The sequence below is a fragment of the Leptonychotes weddellii genome, chromosome 8 (genome assembly GCF_054177405.1).
Source record: "Leptonychotes weddellii isolate Sample4059 chromosome 8, ASM5417740v2, whole genome shotgun sequence".
In the NCBI taxonomy this organism is placed as follows: Eukaryota; Metazoa; Chordata; class Mammalia; order Carnivora; family Phocidae; genus Leptonychotes; species Leptonychotes weddellii.
In genome coordinates this window covers 22,334,510-22,350,268 of record NC_138376.1, presented here as the reverse complement: position 1 = coordinate 22,350,268, position 15,759 = coordinate 22,334,510, and the positions used below count along the sequence as shown (strand labels likewise).

General features: G+C 41.4%; 1 protein-coding gene across 1 annotated transcript in view; it reads left to right on the top strand.

Moving 5' to 3' along the window:
• The window catches only part of DUSP22 (dual specificity phosphatase 22), a 71,534-nt gene extending 56,433 nt beyond the window's left edge, over positions 1–15,101 (top strand). The window contains exon 7 of the mRNA XM_081827791.1: positions 12,648–15,101. The gene's annotated coding sequence lies outside the window, so the exon portion shown is untranslated. The remainder of the gene's footprint in view (positions 1–12,647) is intronic.
• Positions 15,102–15,759: the final 658 nt, after the last annotated feature.

Sequence of the window (15,759 nt, the reverse complement as noted above, 5' to 3'; positions counted from 1 at the left end):
AGAAACAAACTGAGGGTTCTAGAGGGGAGGGGGTGGGGGGATGGGTTAGCCTGGTGATGGGTATTAAAGAGGGCACGTTCTGCATGGAGCACTGGGTGTTATACGCAAACAATGAATCATGGAACACTACATCAAAAACTAATGATGTAATGTATGGTGATTAACATAACATAATAAAAAAAAGAAAAAAAATGTGTCTGTTCTTCCATTGGTGGCTACTCTGTGCCCCTGGGAAATGTTTGCCTCCAATAGAAACTAAAAAATCTCTGGGAGCCAGAAACTCTCAGAAACAGAGGAGGAAACTGTTGCCTTTTAGAACTTTACCCCCAAACCTTCTCCCTGGATGAAGCTTGGCAGTTCCCCTTCCCCCAGTACCTCCCTCCTCTTTTCAAGCCTGCCTTCTGTGATCTCATTCTTAGGTCCTCTTTGGAGATATTTTATTTTTTAAATAAGAGGATTTCAATTACTATTATTTTTATTTAAAAAAAAATTTTAAGACTACTTATTTGACAGAGAGAGAGACAGAGGGAGCACAAGCAGGGGAGCTGGAGAGGGAGAAGCAGGCTCCCCGCTGAGCAGGGAGCCCGATGTGGGGCTCGATCCCAGGACCCTGGGATCATGACCCAAATTGAAGGCAGATGCTTAGCCAACTGAGCCACCCACGCACCCCATCAATTACTATTATTTTTAAAATGGTACTCAGGAAATGTTTATCCCAACTTTGGAGACATACCATGACCTGAAGAACAACCAGGAGGGAAAAGTGACGTCAACTGTAGATGGTGAAATATTGCCAAGTCATCCAAAGCTTGGCAGACTCTGGCTTCCTGCACCTCAAAATGAGAGAACATGCTCTTTTGTATTTATATACTGTCTCCTCCACTGAAAAAGCACAAAACATTTTGACAAGAGTTTTTTTAACCCATACAATATTATAATTAGGAAGAAAAGGTACTTTTATTGGTCCTGGAGGGGAAGTAGCTCTATTTCATTTTTTACTCCATCACAGAGAGCAGGATGATGGCTAGAGGAAGATGGTACCACCAACTTGTCAAGGGTTTTATAAGCCTCATGTCATTCAGGGTCATGTTAGCACTGATATTTCCATTCTCAGTCTGGAATGGAAATATGCTGGGAAATTTGATCAGGGTCACATAATTAGAAATTGTGCAGCCAGGACTCAAACTGAATGTGGCAGCCCCATTGGCATGTTTTTGACCCTGTCACATACTGCATAGGAGCCAAGGTACTATGGAGTGTGAGGCAAAAATGCCCCCATGAATTCATGCCTTGTCCTGGAGCCAGGATGAGGCCAACAGGAATCCAAAGAGCGCAGGTCCTGAGGGTACAGGTCTGCATGTCTTCCTGTGACATGGGCTCTGTGGGCAGGACCACACTGGCAGCTTCAGAGGGAGCGCTTACCCCACCCTTGGTAAGCTCTCATGTAAATGTCTCAAAGGAGTTGATAAGAAAGAGTCTGGATTCTGAACTTTGAATGGAATGGAGCTGAGGAGCAGGGCTGTCAGCCACTTGGGGTCCCCAGGCTTTACTGGAAAATCCCAAGTCATCTAATAAAATGATCTACAAGAACTAAAAATAAAATAAAATAAAATAAAATAAAATAAAATAAAATATTAAAAAAATGTAAAACATACAAAGTACAATATGGCAACTAGCTAGGTTCCCCCTATAAGAATTGGTAATTTACTATTTTGTCATATTTACTTTTTTCTGTAAAACAAAATGTTACAAATATAATTTCTATAACCTTTAAAAACAAGCAAAAATATCTTTTCTTCACACATGGACATATAAAGGCTATAAATAGTTAAGAGAATGAGGGGCCTAGGGCGCCTGGGTGGCTCAGATGGTTAAGCATCTGCCTTGGGCTCAGGTCATGATCCCAGGGTCCTGGGATCGTGTCCCGCATCGGGGTCCCTGCTCAGTGGGGAATCTGCTTCTCCCTCTGCCTCTCTCTCTCTGTCTCTTATGAATAAATAAATAAAATCTTAAAAAAAAAAAAAGAGAATGAGGGGCCCAAGTCACAGTTGTAGTGGCCTTTGGGGAGGGTCTGAGGGTAGGACTGGAGTGAAAGAAACTGCAATTTAGGTGGCTCCCCATGAAGCCAGTATGTTCATACAGATGTGTGGCAATCTCCTTCCCAGGACAGTGGGATTCACTTGGAAACCACAAGGTCTGTAGGCAATTTCTGGGAGGTTCATCGGGCATTTGTTACAGTCCTTCAGCTCCCTGGGAGAAGCTATGTGGCCCATGGGCCATGGACAATGGGATGTGTGTGGAACAGTTTGACAGAGTCAGGTGGCCATAAACATGTGCCCTTCTCAATAGCCTGCCGCTGTCCTTCCTGGGACGTTTTGCTGTCCCTGCAGTATACTGTACATCCTAGAGCTTCCTTGATGAGTTGACCCCTCAGTGTGGCCTGCTTCTGTCTCAGAGGGAGGTCCACTGAGCCCCCTCTCCTCTAGGACTTATCTCCTCATCCCCTGAACCCTCCCTGCTTCCCCACTACATCCTTTGTTGCACCCACAGAACTTCATCCTGCAGGAACTTTCTGTCATTTCACTTGTCACACTGTGTTATGCAGTGTGTGTGCATGTGTGTGCATGTGTGGAGAGCCCCTTGAGGCTGATTTGGGGTCTTATCTCAGCACCCCCAACTTCCAACATGTTGCCTGGCATAAGGGTAATGAATCATACATTCGATGAGTGTAGGATTGGGGTGATTCTAAGCCTGTGTACTTCAAACTTTTACATAATGCATTTCTGTCGAGGGGGAAAAACTTAAGCTCACCCTTCCCATCCCCTGGGATAGGGTTGAAATCATTAGCTAATATCTTAGAGTAAAACATGTATCTAGTATGAAGTTCAATGTTAATGACAGAGGGTGGAAATATATTGTATTCATTTACTTGAGCTTCTGTAACCAACTACCACAGACTTGGTGACTTAAAAAATAAACATTTATTTCTCATGTTTCTGGAGTTTGGGAAGTCTAAGATCAAGGCACCAGCAAATTTGATGTCTGGTAAGAACCCTCTTCCTGGCTCACTATGTCTTCACATGATAGAAGGGGCTGGAGTCTATTTTATAAGATACTAATTCCATTCATGAAGGCTCCACCCTTATGACCTGATCACCTCCTAAAGGCCCCACCTCCTATTACCATCACACTGGGCACTGGGGTTTCAACATATGCATTTTGTGAGGATGCAGCCATTAATTCTACAGCCACTATATTTTGTTTGTTTTTATTTTTTTAATTTAATTTTATTATGTTATGTTAATCACCATACAGTACATCATTAGTTTTTGATGTAGTGATCCACGATTCATTGTTTTCGTATAGCACCCAGTGCTCCATGCAGTACGTGCCCTCCTTAATACCCATCACTGGGCTAACCCATCCCCCGAACCCCTCCTCTCTAAAACCCTCAGTTTTTTTCTCAGAGTCCGTAGTCTCTCATGGTTCATCTCTCCCTCTGATTTCCTCCCCTTCATTCTTCCCTTCCTTCTCCTAATGTCCTCCATGCTATTCCTTATGTTCCACAAATAAGTGAAACCATATGATAATTGACTATCTCTGCTTGACTTATTTCACTTAGCATAATCTCCTCCAGTCCCATCCATGTTGATGTAAAAGTTGGGTATTCATCCTTTCTGATGGCTGAGTAATATTCCATTGTATATATGGACCACATCTTCTTTATCCATTCATCTGTTGAAGGGCATCTCGGCTCTTTCCACAGTTTGGCTATTGTAGACATTGCTGCTATGAACATTGGGGTGCATGTGGCCCTTATTTTCACTACATCTGTGTCTTTGGGGTAAATATCCAGTAGTGCAATTGCACAGCAACTATATTTTAAATAGCCATTTTGAAACTCTTAAATGTAGGGGGTTGATTTCTTGTCAGATCTTGTCATATTAGTACCAAATGTTTTTAACCTGAAAAGGCAGCTGACAAAGAGCTTGTACTCAGGGGAAAACAGGCTCTGCCATTTTCTATTTGCTTGCTCTTTTTTACTACTGCTTTTTATTCATAGTTTCTTTTTTTTTTTTTTTTTATTCATAGTTTCTTTCCAAATAGTTCTTTCTGGGGTTGTCTACTTAACACCAGAAGATTTTACCTACAAATCCACTTAGGGAGGTCCCTGCAGTGCACTGAGATCACCAGGGAAGTTACCATTGCCAGCATCTGCCTCAGGAAGGCCCACCTCCTGTTACAACCCTGCTGTGTGGATCACAGAGCATGGTGGCCACCTGGATGGCCAAAATGGGACCATTGTCACTAAGCGAAGGATGAGTTCAGCATTAAAAAAAATAGAAACAGATATTCTAATATATTCTTTTGAGACCCCTTTCATGCTCTGCTCACTAACAATGTAAGCTCTAAGGGGGCCAGGAGTTGCCCTATACCTACTGCATACCAGCCCCTAGAATAGTACTTGGCATGTGGTAGATACTCAATACATGCTTCCTGAAGGAGCAAAGGTATTTGGATTGAAATCAACTTTTCATGAACCAAAGACTGACATAGAAGCAGGTAATAAAGATTCAGGTGGAGTCCTGACTTCATGTCTAGACCAGTCTTCTCAAGACCGGAGCTCCTTCTAATCTGAGAGGACCTCGGACCAACTCCCCAGACTCTCACACATTGCATCCATTGAGTTTGAACAAGTTCCCTATAAATTAACAGAGGGGGTTATGGAGTGGCTAGTATCCAATTTGGAGGCCTTCAGATTCACAAAGAATTCACTAAAAACAAAAGTTTGGGGGGCTCCTGGGTGGCTCAGTCAGTTAAGCATCCAACTCTTTTTTTTTTTTTTTAAAGATTTTATTTATTTATTTGAGACAGAGAGAATGAGAGAGAGAGAGCACATAAGAGTGGGGAGGGTCAGAGGCAGAAGCAGGCTCCCCGCCGAGCAGGGAGCCCGATGCGGGACTCGATCCCGGGACTCCAGGATCATGACCTGAGCCGAAGGCAGTCGCCCAACCAACTGAGCCACCCAGGCGCCCAAGCATCCAACTCTTAATTTTGGCTCAGGTCATGATCTCAGGGTCGTGGGATCAGGCCCTGCATCAGGCTCCGCATTCAGTAAGAGCCTGCTTGAGGATTCTCTCCCTCTTCCTCTGCCCGTCCCCCGGCTTGTTCTCACTCTCTCTCTCTCAAATAAATAAGATATATTTAAAAAAAAAACTTTGGTTATAGTTTCCCAAATGGGGATAAAGGCATAGAAGTAATAGTCACAGCAGCAGCAGCAGAAGTAGCAATAAGAGTAGCAACAATGTCAGTGGTAGAAGTAGTAGCAGTAAAAGCAGTAGCAGCAGCAGAAGTAGCAGTGGTGGGGGTAGCAGAGGGATAGTTGTAGTAGTTGCTGGAGTAGAAATAGCAGCACTAGAAGTGGTAGCAGTCGAAGCAGCCGTGGTGGTGGCATGGTAATAGTAGTAGCAGCAGCAACAGTAATTATGGTAGCAACAGCATCAGGAGATATGGTGGCAGAATGGCAGCTGTAGTCACCCTTTATTGAATACTTCCTATGTGCAAAACACTATCCTAGATGTAATCGAGTTTAATCCTAAAAATCTCCACGTTAAAAATGCTTAGAAGCTTCAATTGCCTTTAAAATGATGTCTGAGCTCCTTGACTGGACTTCCCACACCAGCATCTAGCCCCACTTAGCTGTCCTCTAGCCTCGTGCTACACTGGCACTCAACCTGTGTCCTTCTTTCAGTTCCTCTGCACATCCTGTCCACTCCCCTGTGCATGATACCTGGGCACAGGCACCAGTCCTTACCATTTCCAGCCCCCTAGCCCATCCCTTATTCCACAGGCTTAGCAGATAGGCAGTCCTATCAGATGAAAGCACCTCAGGCATGGTAGTGCTGTGTTGTTGTAATTGCTCATTTAACACTTTATCTCCTCCTATGGAGTCAGAAAAGAATGAAGCGCTCAAAAAAGAATGGGGACATACCAAAAGGGCATAAAAGTCAACCTGATAGAGCTTCCAATGGCAAGAGCGGGAAGAGCTGAGAGAAGAAAAATAATTATAATCATAATATTGGTTCTAATACATAGAATAAAATAAATGTCCGTGGGTCTCTAGTAATATAAAAATTGTAGCAATTACAATTACTCATGACTAAGTAATGAGTCTTAGACTCGTAAGTCTAAGAGTGACTTATGCTCCCCTAGATTCTGTTGCATTAAAAACTGTTTTTAGAAAAATGAGTACAGAGAGTTGGTTCCTAGTTTCAGGCTCCCCAGGCTGGCAAAAACTGGAATTGCTTCAAAGCCACCAATTTCGTTGATGGCCACTCACCAGAATTCTCTACTGAGTAAAGAGAAGTCCCCAAAGGAGATGGGAGTGGGCTCCTAAACTGTGTGAGGGGCTGCTTTGGGTGGTATGAAAACAGCCATGACCAGACAAGCAAAGTCCCCACTCTCCTGAGGCCAAAGTCTCCATGAGAAGTTGGTGACTGGAATGCAACTATGATTGGGAAGCAGAGATTTAAAAATGTAGAGATGGATTTTGTGGAGAAGTGGTTGATTCCAATATACAATGGAATATTATTCAGCCATAAAAAAGAATAAAATCTTGCCATTTGCAAAGACATGGGTGGAGCCAGAGAGTATAATGCTAAGTGAAATAAGTCAGTCAGAGAAAGACAAATCTAATTGATTTCACTCATAGGTGGAATTTAAGAAACAAAACAAACCAACAAAGGAGAAAAAAGAGAGAGAGAGAGAAAGCAACAAACAGACTCAACTATAGAGAAAAAACTGATGGTAACCAGAGGGGAGGAGGTGAGGGAAAGTTAAGTAGGTGTGGGGGATTAAGGAGTGCCCTTGTCGTGATGAGTACCAGGTGATGTTTGAAATTGTTGAACCACTATATTGTACTCCTGAAGCTAATATGACACTGTATGTTAACTATACTGGAATTAAATTTAAAGAAAAGAAGAGGTAGTTGATTCCAGGCTTGGAGCAGGGAAAATGCCAGATAAACCTGAGACTTGTGGGGCCAGAAAATAGGAAAGTGTTTGAAAAAGAAAGGGAAGGAACAAGACACAATTTGAATGAGCTCCCATTGGCCAAAATTGGAATAATTTGAGATTAAGGGATAATCCCACAAATAAATAATGGATTCTAATACATACAAGTAATGTATTCTAATCCACAGAAAAAAATATTCATGAGTCTATAGTGATGTAGATATATAGGTAAATGACAGAGAAGGAGCAACTCTTCCTTACATAAGAATTCAAGTTAATAAATATGGAAGGAATAAGGGAAATACAAAATCACCAATAGACAAATATGATCGTAATAATCATTGCAAGCAAGATTCTCTGATGGATACAAAAATCACTGGGCTAAGCCTGAGAAGAAACAGGATGTTTTCAGTCTCAACTTATTTCCCCAAAGAGATTGATCAGTTAGAAAGAGAAAAATAGTAACTTTGCAGTGGAGAAACTCCGAAGCCACCTTAACGAAGTGCTTAAGGAAACATCACCAAGGAGATCTATCAGCTGGCATACCCCTGATATGAATGCACAGAGGAGGATGCAGCATCATTTCCATGGGATCCCTGCCAAAAATGCATCATCTCAATATAATCAGTAATGAGAAAACATCAGACAAATCCAAATTTTGAGACATTCTACAAACTGACTAGCACCATCAAAAGTGTCAAGGCCATGAAAAGCAAGTTAAGACTGAGGAAACATCAAAAAAACATTTCTGGTGATCTGCTCTCTGAAAACCAAAATAGGAAGAGTTGGATAAAGAGATGCTTAATCTTAAACTCTGGCAGGAATTGGTTATCATATGGAAAGCTTGAGAGTCAAGTAAAATGTATCTCTGAGGTTTCTATAGGGATAACATGAAGTATCAGAGAAAAAGCACCTGAATTTGGCCAGCGTAGATGGACAGTTAAGATAGTGCAAACCCAAATATCTTATTTGTCTCAATAGCAGGTTGAAAAAATAACCTTTATTTGAAAAATTTCCCAAGTTCTCATTTTCCCTGTCAGGTAGCTTACTTTGTACAGAGTGCTATTTTAAGTCCTATGGAAAATAACAAAGACATAGAAAACACAACTCTTGCTCTTAGAACTTTTAGGGGGAAGAAGGATATTACAAGAGAAATACACAAATCAAAGATTAAAAACATGCCTATATTGAATGGATAAAGAAAATATGGTATATACATACAATGGAATATTATTCAGCCTTTAAAAAAGAAGGAAATTCTGCCATATGTGACAGCATGAATGGGTCTGGAGGACATTAGGCTAAGTGAGATAAGCCAGGTGCAGAAAGACAAATACTGTATGATCTCAATAATAATTAGAATCTAAAATAGTCAAACTGATAAAAGCAGCAAGTAGAATGGTAATCGTCAGGAGCTGGGAGGAGGCGGACAGAGGGAGGTGGTGGTCAAAGGGTACAAAGTTTCAGTTATTCAAGATGAGTAAGTTCTAGAGTCCCACTATACAGCATAGTGCCTATAGCTAATAATACTGTACTGCATACTTAAACTTTGCTAAGAGGACGAATGATCTTATGTTGTGTTTTTTTTTTTTTAAGATTTTATTTATTAGTAAAAGAGAGAGAAAGCAAAAGAAGAGGAAGTGGCAGGCAGAGAGAGATATAATTATATCTCTGATTATATCCCCGCTGAGCAAGGAGCCCGATGTGGAACTCGATCCCAGGACCCTAAGATCATGACCTGAGCCTAAGACAGAAGCTTAACCAACTGAGCCACCCAGGAGGCATCCCATATGTTAAGTGTTCTTACCACAAAATAATAATGATAATAATAATAATAATGGATGGGAGGAAACTTTGGGAGGCGATGCATGTATTTATAGCCTTGATTGTGATGATGATTTCACAGGTGTGAAACCTGTCCCCAAACTGAAGTCATATACATTAAATATATATAGCTTTTTACATGTCAATCATACCTCAATAAGGTGGTTTTTAAAATAAATAAATAAAAATTGACTTAAAAAAACATGTCCATACACCTGGGTAGCTCAGTCAGCTAAGCGTCTGCCTTCAGCTCAGGTCATGATCCTGGAGGTCCCAGATCGAGCCCTGCATCATGCTCCCTGCTCAGCAGCGAGCCTGCCTCTCCCTCTGCCCCTCACCCTGCTTGTGCTCTCTCTCTCTCTGTCTCTGCCTCTCTTTCCCTCTCTCTCAAATAAATAAATCCAATCTTTAAAAAAAAATGCCCATAGATAGTACACATATTCTGAGATATAACCTTGTGCAAAGAAAAGGGACAGCCTATTAAAGGTGAGTGGGACAGGCAGGATCAGTCTAGGAAGAGGAAGTTGAAAGCTGTGGTTCAGTGGTTGAATTATGGCTGTGAAGAGAATATTCCCAGATGCAGAGAGACCTGCCTTTTCCTGTTGAAGACAGACCACTTGAATTTTTAAGAAATAAGGGTATGGTAGAGGTTAGAGGCAAACTTTGAGGTTTATTTTTTTGGTTGAAGAGGGCAGCATAGGCCACTGGGCCCAAGGTTATGAGAGTAATTGGTGTCATGAAGATAAACATCTTTGAAGTACTTGGTCAGATAATCGGGGTTGATTCAAGAACATTGTGAGGCCTAAAGATTCTGAGAAGCAGGAAAGGAGTTCAGTTAGAGCCCAAAGGATTATGAAAGCTATGGTTAAGGGTGCAGGATGCTGCTGAAGACCAGACTAGGTGGGATGTCACAGAGAAGGGGCTGGTCAGCATAAGCAGAGAAGCTCACAGGCCCAGAGGCTCAGAAAAGGGATGAGGCCTTTGGATTTTTGCCAAAGAATATCATTGGTGGTTTAATAAAAGTAGTTCCTCCAAGGTAAAGACCAGAGAACTAGAGTTACCCAACTGAAAATTTACTGAGGGAAGGAACCATGCTCTAATATATCTTTGTATTTCCCCAAAATACCTAACCCAGAATGTCATCTTCGAATTTTGACAAAGGAGTTCTAGATTTCCCTGCCAAGAGCTTCAATGCAAACCACATTGCAAGCAATCCAGAAAAAGACACATATGTGAAAATAGGAGTAATTTGCATCAAAGATGTGTTTAAGGAATGAATTTTATAGTAAGAAAGAAAAAAATGGAGGGCTGGTGTAGATTGAGGGATTGAGTAAAAGTGAAGGTCAAGAGATATTGTCATAACATTTGACATAAATCAACATGGTCAGTCAATCTTAATATGTGTTAACTTTCTGTTCTTAAGAAACTGTTTGATGGTTTCGATTATAATATCTTTCTATGCCCCTAAAAGTATAAACGTCAGAAAAAAAAATGGAGATAAAAACAATTTATATAAATAATGTGTGACCTCACCACACATGTTGGGGTTTTCCCTAGCTCTTGTGCGTTTTTCTCAGTTAAGATTGTATCACGCATACGATTTTGCATTCTGCTCTTTTCCCTTAACTTTATATCATAAGCATTTCCCCCAAATTAACAAAAATTTTCATAAATAAATTTCCCAACTGTGTGAAAGTACTAACATCTATTTAATTGTTCCTCAATGATTAGATATTTAAATTAATTCCAAGTTTTATAGTAACAAATGCTGAGATGAACATTTTGAAGAATGTTCAGTTGCTTTCTAGAAAGAGTGTTTATTTCAGCCATACAGGTGTTGTTTCATATGGTATCATTATTTATTTATTTATTATTTAATTTAAATTCAAGTTGCCAAGGTATAGTACATCATTAGTTTTTTATACAATGTTCAATGATTTATTAGTTGAATATAACACTCATTGCTCATCATATCACATGCCCTCTTTAATTCTCATCACCCAGTTACCCCATCGCCCCACCCACCTCCCTTTCTGCAACCCTCAGTTTGTTTCCTGGAGTCAAGAGTATCACATGGTTTGTCTCTGGTCTCATTTAAATGGGCATGAATTTTCTCTTTTTAATGATCATTTACTCATTTATTCAGAAAACATTTATTGAGTATCTGAGTGGAAATTGTTCTATGTGCTAGCTATGCCAGTTGGCAAGAGCATCAAAGTCCCTACCTTCACGGGGCTCATGTTTTAGTAAGCCGAGATAAGCCATCAACAATGTCAACAAATGTTGGAGAGGATGTGGAGAAAGGAGAACTCTCTTACACTGTTGGTGGGAATGCAAGCTGATGCAACCACCCTGGAAAACAGTATGGAGGTTCCTCAAGATGTTAAAAATAGAGCTACCCTAAGACCCAAAATTTGCACTACTGGGTATTTACCCCAAAGATACAGATGTAGTGAAAAGACGGGGCACCTTTACCCCAATGTTCATAATAGCAATGTTCACAATAGCCAAACTGTGGAAGGAGCCAAGATGCCTTTCAACAGATGACTGGATAAAGAAGATGTGGTCCATATATACAATGGAATATTACTCAGCCATCAGAAAGGATGAATACCCACCATTTGCATCAACATAGATGGAACTGGAAGGGATTATGCTAAGTGAAATAAGTCAAGCGGAGAAAGACAATTATCATATAGTTTCACTCATGTGTGGAACATAAGGAATAACACGGTGGACCATAAGGGAAGGAACGGAAAACTGAAGGGGGAGAAATCGGAGAGGGAGATGAACCATGAGATACTCTGGACTCTCGGAAACAAACAGGGTTTCAGAGGGGAGGGGGGTTGGGGGATGGGGTAGCTGGGGGATGGGTATTAAGGAGGGCACATGTTGTGATGAGTACTAGATGTTATATGCAACTAATGAATCATTGAACACTACATCAAAAACTAATGATGTACTATACAGTGGCTAACTGAACATAATAAAAATAAATAAATAAATAAATAAATAAATAATAAAGTAAATAAAATAAAATAAAATGTTAACATTTTGTTTTAGGTATATGGGAAGTCTCTGTACTATTTTTTGCAACTCTTCTGTTAAATCTAAAATAAAAAAGTTAAAAAAAAAACCAGTGTCAACAAGTTATGGAAGTAGATTGTGAAGAACCATGTGCAAAGATTAGGCAAGTGTCTAAGTGTTGGCTCGGAGGGTTACCCTGTATGGTGATCTTTGAGTAAAGGCCTGATGAAAGGCGGGGAGCAGGCACAGATAAGTGCAGAGTTTTCCAGACAGAAGAGTTATTAGTGAAGCTGAACATTTTTTTCAATATTAATAATGTTGGGCTCATTTCATAATGAGGCATTTGGCTAAGGGCCGTCTTCACTGCTCAGCTCTTTCTGTTGACATCAGGCACCTCAGCTCATAATGTCCGCTTCACTTCTCCACCAGGTTATAGTGACACATGATTGAGGAATCAGTGAAGAAAGCCACACTTAGTAAGCTGTAGACCAGATGTTAGGTTGGCTTCTTTGCAGTTTGCTGCAGAACAGATCCAAAGTGGCAATTTGTGGAGACTTCTAACCTCCCCCACAGTCCACCTAGACCAGGCAAACAGGTCCCTGACTGAATGTGTGGCTCCCAGCCTCTCTCATTCCTGGGCAAGGTAGAACATTTTCATGTTTCAAGAACAGTTTGGGAGAAGAATCCTCCAAAAAGTCACTGTATTCACAGGAAGCTCCCCCAACTTCCTTCCTTTGCCTGCTCACACTTGGCACCTGACTGTTTTCCTTCTTTCCCTCACAGCTCCCAACAAGTCTGCTCTGACTGGGCATGGCATAGAGCAGCGTTACCTTCCAGGGCAAAGGAACCTACAGCAGCCTTTAAAGGAAGTTACCTTGGGTCGTTCCCACCCAGAGCCACTCCACAGCCGCACTGAATGAAACCTCCTTGGAGGGAAGTGATCAGCATCCATGGTCAGAGGAAACCTAGTTCCTCCTGACCTCCCACTGCCCCCAACTTTACAAGTTTGGGGCAGGCAAATAGAGAAGCCTGCTGTTAACTGAAATAACCACTGTGTTTAAGATAGTTAATGAGTCCTCCGCTATCTCCCTGTCTGCCAGTGGGCCATATATGCCTCGTCCCCTACCTAACCTGCTTCCAGAGTTGAATTCCAACTACTTTTTACAGGACAATCTGCCCAAACATCCTTCTAGTGCCTCAAGCCCCAATTCCCAAGACACAGTTAACACCCTCCATCCTATATGTCACTCTTTGTCATCATTTCCTGTTCCTCGTTCTCAGTATGTCTGGTGTCTCCCTCTTTTGCCCATGCCTCAGTGAGCCATGACTCTCTGCTCCAGTGCCTCCTTCTCTGTGACCTCCTTGGTCCTCAGGGCCTGCCCCAGACCCAGAAACACCTAGACCTTCCACCTGCATGCTCTTGTACCTCCAGTCCATGTTGTACCCACTGCAAAGTTGTCTTCCTGAAACTTGAGTTGGGTTGAGGCACTTCCTGCTCCAAAACAGTTAATGTACCTCCCTGCTGCCCCATGTTGTCCAAAGTATGTGGTCCTGGAACCTCTGAATCAAAATTCCCACTGTCTGATGGAAACGCAGATTCCTAGGCCTGCTGACTGAGTCTGAATCTCTAGGATCACAGTGATGATAAAGAACCAACATTCTGCCAATAAAATACAAATTTCTTGGGGCGCCTGGGTGGCTCAGTTGGTTAAGCGACTGCCTTCGGCTCAGGTCATGATCCTGGAGTCTTGGGATCGAGTCCCGCATCGGACTCCCTGCTCAGCAGGGAGTCTGCTTCTCCCTCTGATCCTCCCCCTTCTCATATTCTCTCTCTCTGTCTCATTCTCTCTCTCAAATAAATAAATAAAATCTTTAAAAAAAAATACAAATTTCTTAGTTGGTCTCAAGACCTTCCATGGTCTCCCTTAATGGGCTTTAACTCTCGTTTCTGTCCCTTTTACCCTGAGTCCTTACCTCTACCCTGGACTATGCTCTTCTACCAACATCCCCTCTGTCATATTTCAGGACTTTGTTCTCATTGATCTCAGCCTAGAGTGTCCTTTTCTCTTCTTCTATGATATTGAAACCTTGTGATTTCAAGGTTCAGGTCAAATGCCATCTCCATGATGCTCTCTAATTTCCTCAGTTGCCCTTCTCCTTTTCCATTTTGTCATAATTATATTTCATTCTGCTTTGTGTTTCCTCCTGTGGGTAAATGGTGTGTGCACAGTCCAGGCCCATAATGTGGTGGGCTCCATGTAGTGGTTATCCTTATGTCTTCCTTGGTGCCTGGTGCTGTGTCTCATAAAAGCACCTTATCTGAAATAAACCACAGAGTCTCAGAAGAAAATCATGCCTTGTTGAGATTCAGGATGTAATTCAGCTTGAAATGGGTACAAGAGAAATGTCGTGTCCTTGCTGCCAATTTCAGGACTCTGCTCTAGCAAGCTCTGCCTCCCCAGGAGAGGGAGGGAACCTGTAGCAGAATGTCTTATTGAGAGAGGATGTGTGCCCTAGACAGTTCACACAACCACTCTGGAGAAGGGACTCGAAAAACACAGTGGAATGTTTACTGCCACGTGGAGAGAACAGCCCATGACACCATTAAAGAGGGAATGAATGGTGTGGTGGGTGAGTGGGACTTACAGTGCCCCGAAATCACACAATGAAGGCAGCTGCTTATATTTCTGTAAGAGACCTGGTCTCACAGTGGGGTTTGCAGCCCCTAGAAAAATAAGTGCCTCCTGTGGTTATACTTTTGCACATTAAGATATCTGCAACTGGACAAATGGAAAAGTGAACAGAAATCTCTCTCAGACAGTCAGAAAGAGCTATGAGGCTGGGGGTGGAGGCTGAATACACCTCAGCAGAGTTCATGGAGTCCCATCACAAAATACTAGGGAGACATGTATCTACAAAACCCATGGTGAAGAGAGTGCTAAAATTCCTGAGATCTACGCATGATAATTCAATATTTCAATAATAGACTTTTTTTTCCTGAAAATTATTTGATAGGTTAATGCAAAAACAGCACCTACAAAATATACATTCATCTAAGGGGTGTTTTAGCATGGGAATCAAACATATCCTGGAGCTTAATTTTATTGATGGACCTTAAACTTGATTTTCAAAAGGAAGAAACACTGAAGGAATTGGGAAATTTCCATGAAAAAAAAAAAAAGAATATCGATTTCAAATTTATAAAGATGGTGGCAAAAAAGAGTGTATTGGGGGGACTTTTGTTACAAATGCTACAGAAATAAGCCAATAAACAGTAAAAGTTTACCCAAACAAGGTACAGCACATTAATTTATAAAATAAAAAAGTTCATATAATCACAGACTCACAAAACACAGCATGTTAAGCCTCCCAAAAGTTCTATGTAGGTCGCCCAGGATGAACACACCCAAGTACAACCTGTAAGAATTCATTTATGAACTGTGACTACGTAGTTAGGGACTATAGTGACACATTGATTGTTCAAGATAAAAGCAAAGTACATCTGCCAAAGAAGCTTAATTAAAATGTTCACAGCATAGCCCCTCTGATGCCTTATCTTTTATAGAAGTTGGTTCCTTTTTACACTTGAGAGATGATACCAAATAAAAACAGAGTATCAAATTCAGTGAGCAGAAAAGGACAGACAAGTCCATGGGATTATTCAAAATGTACTGCCTACTTGCTTTGAATAATATTTTGCAAAGAGTTGAAGAAAAGACCCACAACATTTAGAGGAAAAGGGGAATTTTTGAAGGGAGTTTCAAAACCACAATTTCAGTTTAAACTGGATGAAGGACACAGGTTAGTTCACTAACAGAGGTTAGTTATTTCTGTGAGCTGGATGCCTGGGAGGGGTTGCAGGAGTACAAAGACAGCCTGAATAGCGGGGGGGGGG